Source organism: Schistocerca nitens, chromosome 3, assembly GCF_023898315.1.
Source record: "Schistocerca nitens isolate TAMUIC-IGC-003100 chromosome 3, iqSchNite1.1, whole genome shotgun sequence".
In the NCBI taxonomy this organism is placed as follows: Eukaryota; Metazoa; Arthropoda; class Insecta; order Orthoptera; family Acrididae; genus Schistocerca; species Schistocerca nitens.
The window spans coordinates 666007456-666028371 of record NC_064616.1 but is presented as its reverse complement, the minus strand read 5'-3'; the positions used below and the strand labels follow the sequence as shown (position 1 = coordinate 666028371).

General features: G+C 42.7%; 1 protein-coding gene across 4 annotated transcripts in view; it reads left to right on the top strand.

The window, feature by feature from the left end:
- The window catches only part of LOC126248628 (plasma membrane calcium-transporting ATPase 2), a 401953-nt gene that overhangs the window by 173488 nt on the left and 207549 nt on the right, over window positions 1–20916 (top strand). For all 4 annotated transcript variants that reach the window (XM_049949802.1, XM_049949801.1, XM_049949800.1 and 1 more), the window contains exon 3: window positions 11236–11295. The gene's annotated coding sequence lies outside the window, so the exon portion shown is untranslated. The remainder of the gene's footprint in view (window positions 1–11235; window positions 11296–20916) is intronic.

Here is a 20916-nt window from a genome sequence, read left to right as displayed (position 1 = left end):
TGTGACGTGAAAGGTCGGTAGTAGACAGTGTTCAGCCAGCATTTCCGTTGAATGCTGTTATGATGGTGGTACGTTATATGCGCGCAGTTGCGTCGTATTAAATTATCTGCAAGTAGAAAATATTTGAGATCTCATTGGACACATGAACGATGTTGCTGGTCTGCCGAGTTCCAAAATGTGCTGCTGCTGCTGCTGCTGCTGTTGTTTCTGACTTTGGTCATCCTTCTGTTCGAGGCTTTACTCTGGTGACCGGAATCTAGGAGCCGGCATTGTTGAAATGCAGGCCTGACAAACTACAAAATGTGGTTGTCACACCGTCCGATTCGACGTAAGATTTTAACTAGCACATACTGTGGGAAATCAGAGTACGAACTCCTGCATGCGGGTGGCTACAGAGCATGAGGTACTTCTTCTTCTTTTTCTTCTCCTCCTCCTCCTCCTCCTCCACCACCACCACCACCACCACCACCACCACCACCACCACCACCATTATACATGTGGCATATTTTAGCAGAATTCTCGGCGATACGAGATAAATGTGCAAACCTAACGGCGGGCACCGCTGCCTGTTGGCTTTCATGTTCGCCTGAGAAGTCTGCAAGATGTTCTGCAAGATGTTCTGCAACTTGTTCGTCATGGCCCTGCTACAACCACTGTTGATACTTAATGAATTAGTACACAAACCAGGTGGAGAGAACATTTCCAAGATCTCTTTGATTAATGGTCCCAACGCTTACAGGCTGTGGTTGTAGTTAAGTGGCGAATTGACGCGATGCTGAATTCCTGAAGTCGGAGATAAATGTATGTTTTGTAAGAATAATCAATGTTTCGTATTCTCATGTTTCTAATGAGGGGTATAGAGTTGATTTATCACGTGTATTCTCCCCAGTGTTGCCGTTTCTAGAAACTTTAGGGTGCGTAAGAGCACACGTCGCTTGTTCTGCGTTGTGTGTGAGAAAGCAATGACACACTAAAGTTAGGCGGGAGCAGCCTGATCAAAATATAGGGTGATTCAATATGAAAGAGATAAAAAGGAAATATACCTGTGACAACAGTAAAAAAATAAAAATAGAGCGAAACGTTCTCTCACAATTTAGGTTGGGAACTGTGAATCAACGGAAAGTCACCGTTGTTCGTCTCTGACGTTATACTCGTCCAGTAACTCTAAATTAAATTTTCCGAAAGATTTCACACAGAAACAAAATTTAAAGGGACGACTACCATCCTTAATATAAAGCACACATTCAAAGGAAGTTGCTTTTACGAGAATAAGTGAATAATTTATTTACCTCAGTAACTTCAGGTAATAAGCAGAACTGAGCTAGAAAGTGCGGTACAAAATAACCCTATAATGTTACACACGAGAGTTATTCTGAAAGTAAGGTCAGACTGGTCGCTGAATTGAAACAACACTGAATATACTATGACGCTTCGCATAAATGCGTTGGGCAGTTTCTCTAGTACGCCCATCGACCGCATCACGTCACCCCTCTTCAGTTCTGAGCGCACAGTGAGCACGTAAAGATGCCTAGAAAATAGTGTCTCCCGCCAAGTGTGGATGACTGCTGAGAGATTTCGCCTAATTTTATGCAACCCCATGTAACGTAACTGTTGTACATTTGCTTCCTGAGAATTTCTCGACTGCACGCTGCAGGGGCAATGAGGACGACCGTGCAGTGTCTTCGGTGGGAAGTGTTCGATCATCCACTATAAAACCTGGACTTGGTCCCTCTGACGTTCATCCTGCTCACATGAACCACTGGCTGCGAAGACAACGTTCTCGCACAGACAATGAGCTGCAGACGATCGTAGAGAATTTGCAGAAAACACAGGTGGCTGCCTTCTCTGACAGGGTATTGTAAAGTTGGTACAGTGTTACAACAGATGTCTGAAGACGAAGCGGCGACTATGTAGAGAACTAGCTGGAAGGTGTAGCTATATGCTGCAAATAAAACCACCTTGATTTCCACTGCGTTTCCCATTTCGGGACCGATCGGATTTCACTTAACGAATAACCCTCTTGTATTTTGAATACATAAAAACTTTTGTCCCTGAAAAGGCTAGCCGAATTAAAATACCTTTGGACTTACGAAATCTTTTCGGGAGATCATCCGAGTAGTGATGTCTTCTTGCCGCAACGTTTAGATTAGTTTCGTACCCATCATCTTCACGCTTTTAGCTGATAGGTACGAAAAGAATCGAAACGTTGCAACAAGACATCACCATTTGGCTGGTCACCGACATGATTCCATCATTGGAATACTTAGAGAAAGCATGCAGTCACACGTTTTGTCATTCGTTACGTGTATTCGTATCATACTTTTTTCTTAACACAGACAAACTATAAATGTCAACATCGAGTTTCCTTGTCAGACGGTTCAAGCTATTAGGGCAACTGTTACTTCTGGCGTACAACAAAGCTGTTTCGGCAGTCCTGTAAATGGAACAAAATATGCATGGTTTTTTACGTGTGCCGTAGCTTCTTCAAAATGTGTGATGTACTGAATTAGAGGGGGAAAATTGTAAGAGCGCTACAATGCTTGTTAGTAATTTCCAATGTAAAATAAAAACAAAAGTTTAAAATGACTATTTCCCCTTACTTCACCCTCTGTCTATATTCTCTTGAGTGTGTTCAAGTAATTCTTTTCAGCAGATTAATGCCAAAATATGATTTTGTGAAACGTTAGGAGTGATTGGACTTAAAATGCAAATACTGAAATCATACCTATATTATGCCGAAGCCGGCCGGAGTGGCCGTGCGGTTCTAGGCGCTACAGTCTGGAACCGAGCGACCGCTACGGTCGCAGGTTCGAATCCTGCCTCGGGCATGGATGTGTGTGGTGTCCTTAGGTTAGTTAGGTTTAATTAGTTCTAAGTTCTAGGCGACTGATGACCTCAGAAGTTAAGTCGCATAGTGCTCACAAGGGAACCTCCGCATCGCACCCCCCTCAGAATTAGTTAAAAGTTCGTACAGTGGATAGGCCTTGAAAAACTGAACACATCAATCGAGAAAACAGGAAGAAGTTGTGTGGAACTATGAAAAAATAAGCAAAATATACAAACTGAGTAGTCCATGTGTAAGATAGGCAACATACAGGTGAGTGTAAACTCATGAGCGCCGTGGTCCCGTGGTTAGTGTGTGCAGTTGCGGAACGATAGGTCCTTGGTTCAAGTCTTCCCTCGGGAGAAAATTTTAATTTTTTATTTTCAGACAATTATCAAAGTTCAGGCACTCACATATAATCAACTTCGCTCTCCAAAATTCCAGGACATGTTCAGATTTGCTTGGACATATGCAGGATTTGACGGTCTACACACGGAAAAATTTGAAAATGTTAAAAACATGTTTTGACAGAGCACAGACAAAACTGTGCGACTGTGAAACTGTTACATTCATTTGTTGCAGTTTATGTGACACTCTTATGTTTTCATTACTTTTTTGGGAGTGATGATCACATCCACAAGAAAACCTAAAGCGGGCAAGGTAGAAGAATCTTTTCACCCATTCGCCAAGTGTACAAGTTAGGTAGGTCGACAACATATTCCTGTCACGTGACGCACATGCCGTCACCAGTGTCGTATAGAATATATCAGACGTGTTTTCCTGTGGAGGAATCGGTTGACCTATGACCTTGCGATCAAATCCTTTCGGTTCCCATTGGAGAGGCACGTCCTTTCGTCTACTAATCGCACGGTTTTGCGGTGCAGTCGCAAAACACACACACACTAAACTTATTACAGTGAACAGAGACGTCAGTGAACGAACGGACAGATCATAACTTTGCGAAAATAAACTTTTCACTCGAGGGAAGACTTGAACCAAGGACTTCTCGTTCCGCAGCTGCTCACACTAACCACGGGACCACGGCGCTCCTGAGCTCACACTATCCTTGATGTTGCGTATGTTGCGTATAGACTGCTCAGTTTGTATATTTTGCTTACTTTTTCATAGTTCCACATAACTACGTCCTGTTTTCTCGATTGATGTGTGTTCAGTTTTTCAAGGCCTATACACTGTGCCAACTTACAACTAAATCTGAGGTGGGTGAGAGGGGGAGGTTCCCTTGTAAGTATAACAGTGTAATAGAAATACAGTAGTAATAGATATAGATTCTGCACTGCAATTCCGACGTTAAAATTGGGTTAGACTGCAGGTGGCTGCATCTCAATGGTATAGTCGGACTGCAGAGGGTGGTGTGGCGTCGGCTGCTTTTTTCTCTCGACGCGAAGGTGGCGTGTCGCGTTGTAAGGCTGCCGAAGGCCGCTAATTGGATCGTCGGAGGCCGCGGTGGGCGCCGGCCGCCGCCAGGGCTGCAAGCTTACGCAATAGTGGACGCCGCTCCTACAGCCAAGAAGCGCATAACCATTATGAGTGGCCTCTAAAATATATATATATATATATATATATATATATATATATATATATATATATCCATTCCCTGAGAGACTTCACCCTCATTTTCTGTTTCGGGAGATGAATGTAATTTGGTTTTTGCAATGTGTACCTGGAGTCTGTACCAACAAATACCGCTTATCACATCTTGCATGCGAAGCCAAATGTCAGTAAAAAGGCTCAGTTTGTTTCCCGTTACAAACAAAATTTTTAAAATTCAGTTTTACGTCACTGTTCGACAGAGCGTTCCCAAATTAGTGCGAAATTCGTTTTAGCGATTTGTATTAACATGGGCATTAAAATACGCAGAATAATCCGGACGCCCTGGCCCACACTGACTGCTGCCTGGGCGCTGCTCAATCACTGCTGGAGTACGGATTATTCTCCGCGGTCTACTGTCCCTGTTAATACAGATCGATGAAGCGAATACCGCACTGCTGGCCGGAATGGCCGAGCGGTTCTAGGCGCTACAGTCTGGAACCGTGCGACCGCTAGGGTCGCAGGTTCGAATCCTGCCTCGGGCATGGATGTGTGTGATGTCCTTAGGTTATTTAGGTTTAGGTAGTTCTAAGTATATGGGACTGATGACCTTAGAAGTTAAGTCTCATAGTGCTCAGAGCCATTTGAACCATTTTTGAATACCGCACTGCAGCAGTATGGGACCGCTCTGTCGAATGAGTACATAAAATTCTGCGTTAAGAGACATTTTGTCCATAATAGAAAACAAACCGACCCTGTCAAACGACAACGGGCGTCGCATGAGAGATATGATAAGCAGTATTCTTTAGCTCACTCATGATACACATTCCAAAAACGAAATTACAAATAAACAAGAGAGAGAATGCGCCTTGACCACTATTCAGACAAAACTGATGCCTTTTACATCCTCATTTGGGAAGAATAGCAAGGCGGCCTTACTGCGAGACACTATCTTAGCAATCAGGCGTATTTGCGTACTGTTCTATCATCTTACACTGATAATTACTATGTTACTTTGTGTTTTCGAGCGAGTTTGTATGTTTTTTTCGTATAGGAGGCGCAGCGAAAGGTTTCACAGACGAGAAAATTGTCAAATTCACTGCGGTTTTATGCGCTTGTTGTGAACCATAGTGGCTTGTGTGCTGACGCTTTTCGCATTCTCGATGTTTGGGTCTTACAAGGAGACGGCACGACCGTGGGGTCGGGGATTTGTCCGAAATTTTGTGTGGTGAAAGAGGACCTCTAACGCCTCACGTGGTTAAAGTATTAGGACGCACTACCCGGAAAATCCCGGGAAAAATCGATCCAAAGTATCTTAGGTGCCATATGAGTACAAAATGTTAGTGAATTGCCGAGCCGCCGTCTGTCCTAGATGTTTAGGGCTCGGTCTATTGCGCCAGAGGTCTCGTGTTCGATTCCTCCTCTGGCACTTTTTCCCTTCTGTTTCATTTTCTTTTGTTATTCCACCAATTATTCAGGAGGTTTCCCAAACGTACATTATCTTCAACAAATTAGTTACATTATTGAATAAAAATTGTTTTATGTCCAACACAATTCATGGCGGTGGGTTTTCCATTTTTCATTGTAAAGTATATGAGGAAAAAACATTGGGAATAACAAAGCCGATTGGGAAACATTCAATTTTTAAACATATAATAATTATAAAAAGAACCGCTGTGGTAATTATCGTAAAAACAAAGCAATAATTTTTGCGACATCTTGCGCAACATATAAAAGCGGATTTTTTTACAATCACAGGGCGTTTGCAATAAATCTGTACAAAAACATGCCCCATTAACATTTACGAAAGTGTTTTGAGTTTGATAATTTTGAGGCAAACCAGGAATATTGAATCATATCTCGGAATATTGGTGACGATAATTGATGGTGAATTATAGAATGAGTTTTTTTACAGTCTTCCCGGGAATTAATTTCTCGATTTTCCTGTAACAATGCGCTGCAATTTTGCAAGCAACACAAGGAAAAAAAGTGTGGGAGGAGGAATCGAACCCGAGACCTCTGGCTTAAGGGTCCGAGCGCTAACCATGTAGGCCAAACGGCGACTCGGGAATGGACCAACATTTTAAACTCATATGGCACCTAAGAAACGTTGCATTGATTTTTCTCGGGATTTTCCGAGTAGTGCGCCTTAATTAACCACGTGAGGCGTTAGGGGTCCTCTTTCACAACACAAAATTTCGGACAAATCCCCGACCCCACGGTCGTGCCGTCTCCTTGTTAGCAGATTACATTCACTCACTTCACAGATCCAAAGTGAAGGCGATACTGTGATCCCGCTGCAGCGAGACGTAAGAATGAAGCTACTTCGATGCAGGTGCTTGAAATTACACTAACAAGCGGAAGGCCTCAGACACAGCCACCCGGTTCTGCACATTTTTGGCTCACTTGTGTAAAACCTAAAATGGGAGGACGTGATATTTTGGCTCAACATCCCTTTGTTTTTGAGAAAACAAATGTTCACGACACGTAATCGATAGATGTGATCGATAGGTTATTAAAATAGGGCATTTTTTATCATGTGTGGGGTCCACAAACGCATATTTTCCTAGAAATTAAGGAAAAACGGTTAAGAACGCAGCTTATATACCCATAAGATATACGCTATTCAACGATTGTGCCGCTATCTTAGCGACAAATTCATCTTAATGGGGAGCAGAGGACGTTTGTTACGTTCCCAGAGGTATTCAGTATTTTTTTTCCATTTGCATATATTTCGCATCGAAATTCGTAGTAATAGGAGGGATAATACATTAATTAAATCAATAAGGAATTGCAACAAAGTGGGCAAATGTCTCAAACTAATTGGGTTAGTAAAGAACAAAAATTTTAAACCTCGTTTAGGAAAAAATTACATGTAAGACTGCTGAGAAGACCAGCATATTCTATCCACGTTATAGCATAATGGAGAAAAACAAATTGCTTTCACATTCGTACATGGCGTTGTTATTCTATCACAGCGTCTGGAATTTTTTTTGCTCAAATTTTCCCTGTGCTTATAAGAACCTAATTAATTTGGCCCTCGGCGTGTTGGACAGCTCAAACGTATAACTGACTCCTTAAAGTGTTGACGTCACTTGCTCAAAGTCTGAAATCGTCAGACTCGGTTATCAAACGTGTCTTCGTTACATTGTAAACCCATGTTGTTAAGTTTACTGACATTTGATTGCTGAGGAAGACAAATACCCGCCGTGTATGATGACGTACTAACAGATGACGATAGTAAACAGATTTGCACGGTAGAAGTAATATCGCCAAACTACATACAAGTGTGATAGCCGTTCATTTTTATTACCAAGTTTAAAAAAACGTTATTTCGAGGCTTCAAAATGGCTATTTGCTTCTGGAAACCTAACGGGAATTACACAACCACACGGATACAATAACTTGCTAAACTTTCAGCACCGATTTTTCAGCGTTATCGTACGCGTGGTATGCAGAAAAAATTCCCCCAAAGAAGTGTAAACGAAGTCTGTTTTGCGCCGAATCTTCAGAAGGTACGATGTAGTTGCGCTGAGATTGCATTCATTGGATGTTCTTGACGCTGCGAGTATATTTGCTTGGAGTGTTTATATGACAAGTACCATCACGTAGTTCTTCGAAGGAAACTGAGGGCAAATAACAGAGCTAGTGAAAGTGCCGTTGCAAAGCGACCAGGATTAGATTTTTAATTCTTTGCGAAAGCAAGTTGGTTGAGAAGTCCATTTGCCTACCTTGTTGTTAATTTGCTTAGCTTATTAACCCTCCTATTACTACAAATTTCGAAACGGAAAATATACAAATGTTAAACTGCAAAACTCGTGTGCGAATGTAACACGGGTTATCTGCTCCCCAGGCAGATGCTTTGGTCGCTACGCCATCGCCGCTTATGCTGAATGGCGCTAACCTTACTCGTACATTAGCGGCAGTAGCAAAAATTTATTTCCTTGATTTTTAGGAAAATATGCATTCGTGGCCCCATTATATGATAATTAAAACGCTCAAGTCTCAATTACCCATCGATGGTAAGTTTTGAATTGACTGCGCATCATGAACTTCGGGGATGGTTTCCTCAAAAACGGGAGTTATCTTGAGCCAAAATAGTTTAATATTTTGTTTCAGGTTACACACAAACTACCTGCCAAATAAGAACCGAATCGGTTGGCTGTGTCTCAGGCCTTTCCCTTGCAAGTTAATACTACTACCTTTCGATCGTAAGAGTTTTTTATTTGGTAAAACATTTGTCAGTCATTAACTTCAGAAATGTCTAGCAGACACAAAAACGATACAAGTGAAAGTGGTACCCCACGGGTAGAAATTATTTGCAATAACTATATCAGTGCGTGGTGTCTGTTCTTTCGGACGAAATAACGTATTCATGTAATGGACTCACCTCGATGGGCAATGAATGAATCCACCACCTTCAGTGCGGACACACAAATACGCTCGACCTCCTGTAAGATTCTCGAAGGTAGTGATCATGGAGGGCATCGACGGACACTGTGAAAAGGCGGCGGCGTTAGGTGCGAGTGTGGATCAGCCGAGAGGCGTGCCGAGGTCGTATGCGCATTTGCTGTGATTTCTGTGTCCAGAAGGAGCAGTGGTTAATGCAACTGCCTAGGGAGCAGGAGATCCCGGGTTCGAACCCCGGTCCGGGACACATTTTCACTCGACGCTGCCGATTCCACATAAAGTTCCGATGCAACTGGCATCAAAAGTTCCTTCCCTTCCCTTTCCTTTCCCCCATTCACCTTCGATTTACAGAATATTAGCCATTAGTTCTGTGTACGACCGTGCTTATTGAGTCACGGTAATCAACTGTTGATTCAGAGTTCTAGGTTCTTCCTTTGTCACGCACACAATTTTGTGTGTGTGTGTGTGTGTGTGTGTGTGTGTGTGTGTGTGTGTGTGTGTGTGTGTGTGTGTGTGTATAGGTGGGGGGGGGGGGGAGAGAGAGAGAGAGAGAGAGAGAGAGAGAGAGAGAGAGAGAGAGAGAGAGAGAGAGAGAGACCGACCTGGCGAAGGTGCTGCTCTGGCGTGTACGTGCGTGCCGCAGCTGAAAGCACAACATGAAGACATTGCAGACGCACTACAAGTCACGCTGTAAGTTTGTGCTTTGTTTTGCCGTAAATTTTCGCAGGAACTTTATTTATGCAGTTACAGTTCGCTTAAGACGATATTATTTTTCGTATCTCGTGGTTCTGTCACATAGCACATACATGTTGTTGCTAATGATTTCTAATCTTGGTGCAATGCTTTCACCTTTACACATTCTTCTGATGTCTTCTAGATTGATGTGAAAATAGTAATTACTGATTCAAACTAGCTAGCAAATAAAATACTTTCTTTTAAAGTTCGGTTTAAGTAATAAAATGCCAACCATCTGCTGAGGTTATACGCGTGTAGTTCAGCAATGATTCGATCCATGCGTGCCATTACTTCACTGCTAAGTGTTTCGGTTGAATGGGGAATGACATCTGTAATAGAGGAAATCAGATACTCGAGCCTGGTGTTAGTTCTCTATCATAAATAGCGATGTTAACTTTTGCACGAGGTTCGTTAAAAATCAATACGGTTATTTTTTTTAGCCAAACAGCCTGGGCCGTGAGGTAAAGTGCTACACTGACGGGTTATGTGACATCTCTCAATTCCACTCAGTCGGACTGTTGCTTTTTTGAGTCTGACTGTGTATGCACAGCACGTCGAAAAAAGGTGAGAGAGCAACATACGATGTAAAACTTGGAAAGTCCGCCACACAGGCCTATTATTCGGTGAAACAAGTGTAGACTGATCAATGTATTTCACACACTCAAGGTATTTTTTAGTGTTAAAGCAATTCAAATAGGGACGAGAAGAGGTTGGAGATTAGTCATGTCTAGGGCGACCTCCAGCGTCACCAACGGAGGGAAACACTGAAAAAACGGGAATTTAATCAGAATTACAGTCGGTTTAGTATTTGTGCGGCCGTCAAAAAACAGTTCCGCAAATTTCGGAAGAAAATGTTTCATATAAAAAAGTTTCATATAAGAAAATTTTGTAGAAAAACGATGCCCAAAAAACTTACGCCTGTGAAGTGGTTTTGGGTAAGCATGGAATTCCTGTGTTGAAACATCCACCATACTCACCAGATCTTGCTCCGTGTTACTTTTCTCGATTCCCGAAGATGAAATCGGCACTGGAAAGAGCAAGATTTGAAACCATTAAGCTGTGAAAGAGAAAGCGACGGTGACGAACGTGCTATCACAAGAAAACTTCCAACATTATTTTGGACAGTGAAAAAGTCGCATCGAGCGGTGTAAGGCTCTTGGAGGAAACTATTTTTAAGCCGGTAACGAAAAGTAGCGAATAAGCAAACTTTGTCACTAACCAGGTTAGTACTTAGACAAACCTTGTATATAACTGCAACAAATGACACCTGTACTCTCGTAGTTGCACAAAAGTCGAGATAGAGCGTTATATACCCTTCTTTCAGTGTGGGTCATATAGCTTCATTTATTAACAAATGATAAAGATGGAAATGCTGTAACTCCTATCATATTCATTACGGCTCAAGTTGAGAAAATGTAAAACTAGCAAGGTTACATAATGCTCGGACGAGCCAGTCCTTATTTTTAGAAAATGAAGCAGCCTCTTTTACCATGCCTATTGTTTCGGGCGTTTATCATGATACACCCCCCCCCTCTCTCTCTCTCTCTCTCTCTCTCTCTCTCTCTCTCTCTCTGTGTGTGTGTGTGTGTGTGTGTGTGTGTGTGTGTGTGTGTGTGTGTGTGTGAGACCTTTCGAGATATCCCGCGTGGACTTCTTATCAATTAGAAGGAACTGTTTTGCTGTCGTGTTGTAATCTAGTTTTTATGTATTTGTTTCAGATTCAAAAACACAATTTCCCGATGACCCGAAGATAAGGATTAGCTGCCACAAGATCACAGGTGAGTATCTGTTGCGTGTCGCTGCTCAATATCGGAGTGTTAAAGAGAGACGAAGACTCACCTCAGTGCTTTCCTTTCTGCTTGGTTCAGTGTTTCTGTTCGCCCAAACTTCGTAATGAGGCCAGCAACCTGGAAATCAGAAACTGCGTAAGGTAGGCCACATCAGAGGCGCGTACTGCTTGTGCCGCAACCGATACTGACGGTGCCTCAAGAAACGAATACGAAAAATCAGGCGTGACGCCCAGTATGCGCTGCAGGCAACGCGCGCTGAGGCATGTGGGTTTCCGTAATCAGCGATCTCCGTTTCTCGTCAAATCTGGCACAAGATTATTCGTACCTAACGGCTCTTGATATAAGAGCCGTCAAGCTGAATCTTCAGCGTCGGAAGCCATTCAGACAAAGCATAAATTCCGGTAAATTCGAAGAGGAGCCGGCACAGAGCAGCAGCTTAGTTTTAAAAACAACTATGCACAACCCACTTATTAGCTGTCATCCTACTACACTTAACATTCATGATATAGTAGCGTTCCTAAACTTTGGTCACATGATGGTCAGTGTAGCTATAATTAGATGCATCACACATTCTTTAATACCGTTTTGTGTAGGTCTGTTGCCTCTGCCAGGCACTTTATTGTGAATGCTAGAGTAATTACGGAGATGTAGGTTACGGATGCTTCTATTGATTTATCATTAGCAGGAGACGAACTTGTAAAATGGGTTGGCTTCATTGTTATCATGGCGACTTTATGGTCCCCTTTAGTTCCAAAGAGCTAGAGAATGTGAATGTAGAGCACTACGTTTTTCTTAAAGAGCTTAATTTTGAAAGTGTTGGTGAAAGAATGTAGTAAATCGTGAAACTCTTGCTGCTATTACGCCCCTACCTAGTTCAAATGCAGTTATACTTCGTTCTAAAACTATTAAACTTCCACGAGAAATTAACATAAGGAAGGCATTAACATTCAAAACAGATACCAAAGTAGATTTTTACACTGCATCACAAAGAAATCCTTTCGGCGCTCAAGGAACCCGGGTGTTTTCTACTTGTATGTTCGTATATGAGGTGAAATGCAATAGATATATTCCAAAAGCTAAAAGTACGCCTCTTCTGACATGTTTCAAACTACAAAGAGCAGTAACTCGCGACATTGAAGAATTGACTTGTTCCTGGGTAATGCTGCAGCGTTCCGCGACCGGAATCGACGCGCCTCTAGCGATATGTAGCGCACGACACAATTACGCGACAAATTACACCACTGGTTAGGAATAAAACGTTTATCGACGGACCCGCATTGGTCCTAAACTTCGGAAAAGTTGCAAAACAGTCTTAATGAGGGTCATCGTGTAAGCAACGGTCTCTTACGAACATATCACTGACACATAACTAATAGGATAAGTAATATTGATCATATATCTCGGCATACGAAATAAAGAAGTTTTTCTTCGGAAGACACGTGGAACTAATAAGTGTATCCGACTAGTCAGTTGTGAGCAGGCAGTGTTTAGTAAACGTGCGGCCGCAGTGTCAGCGGTGTTGCAAATCGCAATGGAGCAACGTCTCCGAATTGTGTTAAACACATTCCCAGAGTCTCTAGAGTAGGTGCAAAATGTCCCGCACACCCTGGCAACTGAACAAAAACGACGCATGGACGCCTGCCGCTTCTTCATGGAAATGAAATTTTCTGGAAAAATCATCACGAGCAACAAGACTTGTTATTATCAATACGAACCTGCCCCAAAACGACAAATTGCAGAAATTCGTCTGAATGGTCAACGTTTGACGACACAACCGACATTCATGCCACTGCGATGCGCGAATTGAACATTATCCCAAAGGAGGATTTATCTGACGGTTCCACGTGATTGTGTGAACATCTGTGTATTTTATTCAATTGGAGGGAGATAATGTTGAACACCTGAAGCATTAAAAACAACCATCTTAACATTTCTCTAATTTTACTATTACGATCTCGAAATTCTTGGACTGACGGGGCTATGTGCCACTTTCAAAAGCAGATTTCAAGAAGTTAGACTAACGATCCACTGCACCCATTTTGTTCACAAACATGAAATTCGCGATCCGTGCTTCAGTTGCATTTTATTGCCTAGAATGGGTTGTATGTGTCTCTGTACTTCATATCATTGTCAGTATTCGCTTTATTTCCCAAATGGAGGTCAATATTTAAATAACGCTAAAATAGTACGCCTGTTCATGGTAACAGAACTATTCATTGCGGCTTGATACTTAAAAAAACTATAGGAAACACCAGTAGTATAAATGTCCGGAACGTCCTTGGATCAACCTACATGGTTACTGCAAACAAAATGCTGAAACCATCACGAAATTTTTCAAACAAATCTATTGAAAATAAAAGCAAACTGAAATACGATCGACGTTGGAATTTGTTACGAATAGCGCAGGTATCAGCGGGCAGTGAAGACAGTATATAGCTGGGTACCATAACTGGTAGCAAAGTGCTTGTATCCACTGCGCAAATCAATGTATGTATCCTGATGGTCCGTGTCGGTAGTTTAAAAGGCTGCTGTAACTTGAATATTTGAGGTTCTCTTGGTGGGACTGAATATGTTTTTGTATTCCCAGTAGAGATGACATTCAACGTGATATATGACGTCGACTGATGTCTTCCAGTTTTAGGTGCGTTGGTCTTGCGTGTGCCTATCGTCTCGAGTTCAACCCGTTTCGTAAAGCACATGTTCGCTGTATTGCATCGTTGAATCCCTCAGTGGGGCTCCGTGTTTCTACCACGTGCTGATCTCAAAGATCGCGAATTGAGGATAATCTTTATAGTTGCCCAACTATGTTTTACAGACAGTGGTATATTTCTTTAGCGCAATCGTGTCCGTACCTTAGAGGACAGGGTGTGCTCTTAATGAGGTCATGATCACTTAGCCCCCCCCCCCCCCCCCCATACGAGAGGAATATACCACTTCTTTTCAACCTTCAATTCCTGTCACACTTTTCTCTTACCGTAATCTGCAGAAAACAGTAACTCGAAAACACGAGTAAAAGGAGTTTGGCATACAAGACACAAGCAATATGGCTTTCTAATTTTACGTTCAGGGGAGTTAGTGCAACGTAAGCCCTGCTAGAGTTCTGAAATAAGTGGTAACTACTTTCAAATTGTTGCGTATTTCTGTCGCGGTACGTTGAAGTTATGCGCGTACTGAACTCATTTATTGCAACACATTGATTCGTATACTACAGAACATGTTGCCCTCATGGCCGCGAAAAGCGGAATAGTTCTGCTCCTTGCTCTGACCCTCTCCCACACCCACTGCATGATGTCACATCCGCCAACTGCTACAAATTTGAATTTATCACCACATATTAAACTGTGGCTGGACTCCGGCCCTGGAGGTCCCGGGTTCAATGTCTGGTAGGGGTGGGCAATTTTCCTCGTTACAGTCCGTCCAGGAACGTCCCCAGGTCCCCTCAGCCTGCTATCAGACTGAATACTGGACATCTCTTACGGGATGTTGAAAGTTGCCGGGGCTGTGCGCTCGGCAGCCACCCGGTCCTAGCACCGTAGCGAGCGAAAGGCTGCACTCCAGTTGCAGCAAGGCGAGAACCCCGTTCAAGGTTTGGGGGCCACAGACTTTACCTTTTTACGTTACATATTTAACTACTGATTACATGGAAATGGTGTGACTCGTGGAGAATGTGACTCGTAACAAACACTTGTTAAAATACTTACTTGTAACCAGTAATCTGGTAAAAATGCTTAAGGTCCTGCTGCTTTTTTGCATAGATTACTGTAGCTGTTGCTACATATGAAGACCTGTTGCAGCGTTATGTCCATAGTGGACTCCAGAGGCGGAGAACGTGCGCCGCTGACAGTACAAATTGATACAGTGAGAACGTGTAGCAGATAACTGGAACTGTAAGAACTGTGTAAGTTACGGGATTTGATCTATGTAACCTGATCAACGTCTACCAGAGGCCAGAAACATTACATTCAAGCCAGAAACCGTAAAACTATTTTGTAAATCGGCACAGTTTAGAAGGGGCCGATAGCTCAATTACTAAGTAGTTCTTATATTAGCGAGTAAGTAAGTACTGAGTTCTTAGTAATTAATTAGTTGGAAATTGTAATTTCTTTGAAAATAAAACTACATAGTGATAGTTATTTGGTTACAACATAAACCACACATATCTAAGGCTGTGAATCTAACTAAATACTGAAGGATTAAGATTACAAGAAAAATTGGAACGATCGCATAGATAATGCTGTGGGGAAAGCTAACCAGTTACCGCGTATTTATTGGCAGAACGCTTAGAAAATTCAGCAGGTCTAGTAGAGAGACTGCCTGCCCTAAGCTCAATAGTGCTGTGCGGTGAGGGTTCCGTATCAGAGAGGATTAACAGAGAACATCGATAAAGTTCAAAGAAGGGGAGCTCGTTTCGCTTTATCGTGGAGCAGGGAACGAGTGTGTCACGGATATAATACGCGGGTGGGGTCGCTATCATTATATCAGGGGTATTTTTCTTTGCGGCGATGTCTTTTCACGAAATTACAATCAATACCTTTCACCTCCGAACGCGAAAATATTTAGTGGCTCTCACCTCCATAGGGAGAAACAGGCATAGTAAAGAAATAATAGTAATAACTCGCACAAACGACTTAAGTGTTCATTGCTCCCCGCGTGCTATTCGAGAATCGAACGATAGAGAAATAGCGTGACTGTGGTACGGTGAACACTCTGCCAAGCACCTAATCGTGAATTGCAGAGCAGTCATATAGACGTAGAACCATAAAAAGTTCCATCTGAGTCAGTTACTAGGTAGCAGACTTAAATGTGCATCAGCAATAAGTAGGTATGTAGTATACCTGAGAGCAATGATTGTTATTTAGTGACATCGCAAAAGACAATTCAGACACGATAAATAAGAATATTCAAATAACTCTCCAGGAAAGAGCACTTCGATGACGTTACAGGTATTTCTTCGAGTCATGAGACGAAGCTACTTCTAATGGAAACTACCCGTCGCATCACCCCGCCCCCCGCTACACCCCCTCAAATTTAGTGGTAAAATGTCCCAGTGGATAGCCTGTCAAAAACTGAACGCACGTCAAGCATGAAAACAGGAAGAAGGTGTAGTGAACTGTGAAGAAAGAAGCAAAATGAAAACAGTGAACGGTCCAATCTCAACACGTGCAACATCGTGCGAACTGAAAAACCCACGGCGTCGTGGTTGTGTGGTCAGTGTAGGACTGCAAAGCGGGAGATTCGTGTTCAAATCTCCTTCGTGCCACATTTTTACTACAAAATTATGAGCTTTACGTTTGATCATTCACGTGTCTTTTCTTCTATAGTGTTGGCCATTATCATATCGTACATTGGTTATAAAATATGAGTCATGTGATAATATATACCGTCGCAAGTAAATTTGATGAGTACTAGGAGCAGGCGAGATGTCGCATAGACGTCTCACAGAAGTGAAAACAACACACAGACGGGTGTGATCTGTGTTACAACAAAGGAATTCAAGAGCCAAAACGGAACGCAAGAGTCATAATACGTGGTACTTGGGTAGAGAAAATAAAAGGTACGTACGTCTGGAGGTGCCCTCCTTACGCTTCGCTGTAGCACACGGACGTTAACCACGACGCAGACGCAGATTTGAATACAGCGAATAGACACGTCAATGACCGGACGGATAGATGATAATTTCGTGAAAAAAAGGGGCACAAGGGAGATGAGAACACGGATCTTCCTCTTCGGAGTCCAACACCGTGACCACACAACACGACGCCCTGACTATTCAAATTCGCTAGATGTTGCACATATTGACCTTTGGGCGTTCACTGTTTCTATTTCTCCTCCTTTTTCCACAGTTCAGTACACCTTTTTTTCTGTTTTCAACCTTGATCTGTGTTCAGGTGCCGGCCGGAGTGGCCGAGCGGTTCTAGGCGCGTCAGTCTGGAACTGCGCGACCGCTACGGTCGCAGGTTCGTATCCTGCCTCGAGCATGGATGTGTGTGATGTCCTTAGGTTAGTTAGGTTTAAGTAGTTCTAAGTTCTAGGGGACTGATGATCTCAGAAGTTAAGTTCCATAGTGCTCAGAGCCATTTGAACCATTTTTTTTTTTTCTTCAGGTTTTGACTGGCTATCAATCGGGCCATCTTGCCACTAAATTTGAGGGGAGTGCGGTGGGGGTCTCCCTTGTTAGAACCTACCAGCGACAGACATGACTTCGCATGGGTAGCATTAAGTATCTACGGCCGGACGACTCGGGTGGCGTAGCACATTTTGTTTGCGGGCCGCTGCGTAGAGTTAAGAACAAATTTCAAACACAATCATCGATTTCATGTAACCTACGCGATGTAAGCACCGAACGGCAGGAAAGTTTTCTGGCGTTTGGAGTGACATCTTACAGCAATGATGGGAGCACATTGTGACTTAGGTGATACGTTTACAACCAATGTAAACAATGTATGCGAATCACCCCTGATCTACATATTCAGCTCGCGCTACAGAACTCATCTTGTGAACGTTGGTACGCACTGTGATGCATTGTTAAGTCTCATTGCAGCAATTCTTTGTCTTCGACACTCTATCGCAGATTACTTCGCCGTACCATGCAAAGAATCGTGTCCACTTCTAGGTTTGATTCAAGGAAAGCAGAAAGCTTAAAGTTGAGTCATCTGCTGCACTGCTGAAAGAACGCAATGTGCGTAAACGAAACAAAGATCAAGTGTTTCGGAAAACTTTATTGTAGCATAAAAAGTAAAACGACACATTTTGGATTCGCATGTTTTTTTTTCGCTCTGCAATTGTTCCAAAACGATTGCAGGGAAACTATTGGTTAAAAATATTAGATTAGTTAAAATTTTAAGTACCACATCACAACCTGATAAGGTGGTTACCTTTCCGTTATTCGTCATATTTATTACAGTGCTTCAAAGTTGAGGAACTTATTGCTGATCGTTCTAAGAATTTTCAGTGAATTAAAAGTGAGAATTGGGATGGCTAATCTGAGCGATTCAGAAGCTGGCAGTCCGAAATTGTATTTCAAAATGCATATCTCCAAATCATTGATAGGTGAATGCTAGGTTGAAAGACAGAGCGATAAAAGTGATCCAACCACAAATCGGTTTCATATTTTTGTTTCCAGCCACGCGCTCTACTGCTGGACCACCACGCCAGATGTAAACTAGTTCACACACCGTGTTCTCGAGGCACTGCTGCTCTCTCGAGTTAGGGCGACTGTTAGGTGGCAATGAAATCTTTTTCACACATTTAATTCATCTTAATTCAATTTGGACGAAATACTTACGAATCATATACAGAAATCTTCCTCGTGAATGTGTATCTATTGATTAGCTTGCGTATGTAGACGAACTTGATTGATTTCAATTTATACACAGAGAGATTGTGAATGTTGAAAACGTTTTTTAAGTAGAGTTGCAGGTTACCTTAAGTGTTTGCTTTGACATTCTTCACACTAACGGAATGCTATAGGATATAATACGGCCAGGACTGTAGCAACCAAAGTAACAGCTTCCATGGATCGTCGACTTCCAGGTGAGCCACCTTCAGCGGATCTCCACCTCCCAATCGCCCACAGAGGCTTCCCACAATGTCGCCCAAGTTATCTCTCAGAAGGTAAAGATCTTATTGGTGCTGGGCCAAAACTGTCCTCAATCCGTGTCCGGCACACAGGTTAAACGTGCGACCTATGTTAGAACGTGATATTCCAGCTGCTTGAAGAATGAAGTACATTGATCACGCTCAAAATTTGTGTGTACAATAAACAGACTTAAAACGACTTACAACACGTATGTCGCTAAAATTAGATACATTTAACGGACAAGTTACTGAAAATTTTGTGCTTGAAATATTTTCGTAAGAATAAAAAGCTCCATTATTGACCGGTAATACATTTTCACACACCGTGCAAGGAACCAGTTCCTCCCTCATATTGTTGCTTTTAGTAGTTACGACGCGGCGGTTCTTATCGCAAGCGCAAGCGCTAAATTTGGCACGTATTGTAGCAGATAAAACTCCGGCAGGCGAGACAGAAATGCAATAAAGCGGGTGGTACGTGGCGCTGCTGAGAGTCAGCGCTCGGCTCTCGGTTTACCTCTGGCACGGAGTTACCGCTATTTTTATCCGGGCGGGCCCACCTCGAGCCGCGGGTAGGCCCTGCTGCCGCCGCTACACTTAACAATATCAATTTACACCGTCCTCCTTATCCCAGTTACCTCAATTTAAAGCTGAACCCAGGTTAGCTACGAAGTTGTACTTTCGCTTGGCCAACGCTCGTAACTTCTGAAACTATTTGACTAGTAACATAATGAAGCGGTCTCAAGAACCAGCATTTTACTATAGCTTTTTGCGCATCACAGTTACAACAAATTTAGTTATTTCTGTCTACCCTTAACACGTCGTGCGCTGCTGTTTGTTAAAGGAGTGAGTCGTCCAGGAAATAATTTTTTGCTAGAGTCCGATGTGCGAATATTGACACAACATATGTAAAAGCTGTCTAGACGTCCCGCCTACAGACCACAGTTTTCGAGTGTCGACGATGAGAGGGGTATAAGCGACCATGTTGTTACGAAAACAAAGACAGTAAAGTGTGTGTGTCGTCGACCTGACACAGTAACAGTCAAGTCGACACACATTAAAAACATTTTTTTCAAATCCGACAAACTCAGAGCTGAGATCGTAGCTCGAAGAAATCTTCAACCGCGATCTAGAAAAGGACGTATCAAGTAAAATACAGACAGCGAAGACCCACCTTGACGTAATGGCAGCATACGGAGAAAGTTTCGAGAACAGACTACCATACACTCGCTGCGAGAGTGCAGGGAAGGTGATCAAGAAAACTTGATAGAAACTCGTGCATTTGCAGGAACGGCCATGCGTGAAATCTCAAATAATTTTCGGTCATATCTACAAAAAATATTAGGGATTTCTGGTCAAAGGCGAAGTCATAGTGGATCCATACTTAGCATTCAGTCTCTTGTCGATCTATGATGTATGTCTGTAGGCTGTATGTGTCGCTTATGATGCGACGAATGAAAACTTCTACCAAGGCTGGTATTCGAACCCGGGTCTCCTACTCACTAGGCAGATCCGCTAATGAGTATGCCCCCACCGGCACAATGGCTTTGCACAACTGCGTCGACTGTTGTGGCACGCCTCCCTCCTCAGTCATATATATATATATATATATATATATATATATATATATATATATATATATATATATATATATATATATATATATATCGCTATGGGACTTAACATCGGTGGTCATCAGTCCCCTAGAACTTAGAACTACTTAAACCTAACTAACCTAAGGACATCACACACATCCATGCCCGAGGCAGGATTCGATCCTGTGGCCGTAGCGGTCGCGCGGTTCCAGACGGTAGCGCCTAGAACCGCTCGGCCACCTCGGTCGGCCAATCCAAATTCCCATTCACGCTTTAGCCCACTAGGTATTCACCCTAAACTCGAATAACTTTGCAGATGCACTCCGACTGTACTGGAATACCACTCCAGCATCGGACGAAACGGGGGATCCTTGCTTAAACCTAAGCGTATGTGCTTTATTCAGTCAGTTGTGCAAAGCCACTGTGCTGGGGTGGCAAA